Source organism: Rhyacophila brunnea, unplaced genomic scaffold, assembly GCF_057557595.1.
Source record: "Rhyacophila brunnea isolate RB1 unplaced genomic scaffold, BYU_Rbru_1.0 scaffold_21, whole genome shotgun sequence".
Taxonomy (NCBI): Eukaryota; Metazoa; Arthropoda; class Insecta; order Trichoptera; family Rhyacophilidae; genus Rhyacophila; species Rhyacophila brunnea.
The window spans coordinates 21,883,825-21,885,387 of NW_028232871.1; positions in this window are offsets into that span (position 1 = coordinate 21,883,825).

Here is a 1,563-nt window from a genome sequence, read left to right on the forward strand (position 1 = left end):
GATATGGCCGGGCGTACAATGCCGGCCATACAAAAAACGCGGACTTGTTCACCTGTCTTTGAATACAGAATGCCAGTCTCAGGCGTTTGTTTTGAATAATTTAAAATTCGGAAGAATACTGGTCCAATAATGAGACATTTTGTATATGATTGGTAAGTGTTTATGATAAACTTTCAATATATTTAAAAAAAAAAAAAAATTAATAAGGTTTATTTTTGTTAAAAAATTCACGGCCTCTCACTTGCCGCCATACAAAACCTCCCGGCACAGATCAGGTGGGAAAGTGCTCTAAATAGGTCTGAAGTTAAGAATTTAATCCTGAACCTGTAAACTTTGTAGGAAAGATATTCATGTCATTGATTTCATGACATTGTCATGTCATTCAAGATATTCGCTCTATCTAATAAACCTTTTTAATGAGACAGTGAAAACTGTCTAATTTTCATTTTAAATGTAATTTCGATATTGAAAAAACTAAAGAAAAATAACAAACTCTATATAAAATAACAGCGATCGAGGTTAAAGCAGTGGAGGGAGCTTGCGACAAACAAGACGGGAGTGGAGACAATTCCTAAAGGCGGCGAAGACCCACATCGGGTTTAAATGCTGATGATGAATAAATGAATAAAATCTTTACCAGCAAATGGCATTCATTGTGAGTATTTTCTGTATGACGCAATGCAAATCCAACTAAAACATAATATACCCAAAATAATTACTCAATATAATAGTTATTTTACTTTTCAATCAATGCATAAATGAGAAATCTGATTAAAAATTTTAAATCACATGGTTCATGATTCCGTACTCAGACAATTGCAAACACAGGTGGATTTGCTAGCTTTGCGATATTGAAGAAAAATGAAAAAATTATTGCAAACTAATAATTATCGCTTTAATTCAATTATATCGATGCTTTTTTACATTTGGTGAGACTGGCATCCGGCAGTAGATTGACCACAGCTGATGATGATTATGAAATAAGTGAGCCCATCGGTTTCAAAATCCACCAAACCCCCACTTTTCAAGTTCTCCAAATACTTTCCCATCTTGTACAAGTTCGCATTCAATATTGGTATATATTTGAGGACATTCAGAAGGCTCTGTATTTTTTACGTTTAATGCCTTGCCATCAATGTCCTGGTCTACGTGACCGGGTTTGGCATTTCTATCTTATTAATGTGTTCTGTGATTAAATATTCATCAGCTGCCATTTTTTTATACTTCTTGACCGACAATAAAAAAGGTTTTCTAATAATTTCTATGTGTTTAGGCAAAGACATTGAAGAAAACCTTCTTCTATAGAGATGGAACCTTAACATAATATGAAAGTGAAAAAAAGGTCTACTAATTTTCATACAAACTCCTAAAACGACAAGAAGAAATTCATTGTTACATAATTATTATGTAGAAATATGACAAAATGTAGCTTGCCTTGATGATGATAAGGAAACCGCAGAAGGTTCCATTATTTATTTAGTTTTAGGATATTTTATTTCACCTTCCCTTTTTCTAATAATTATATACTATATTTGCAATTCTAAACTTTCTCAGTGTTTTTTT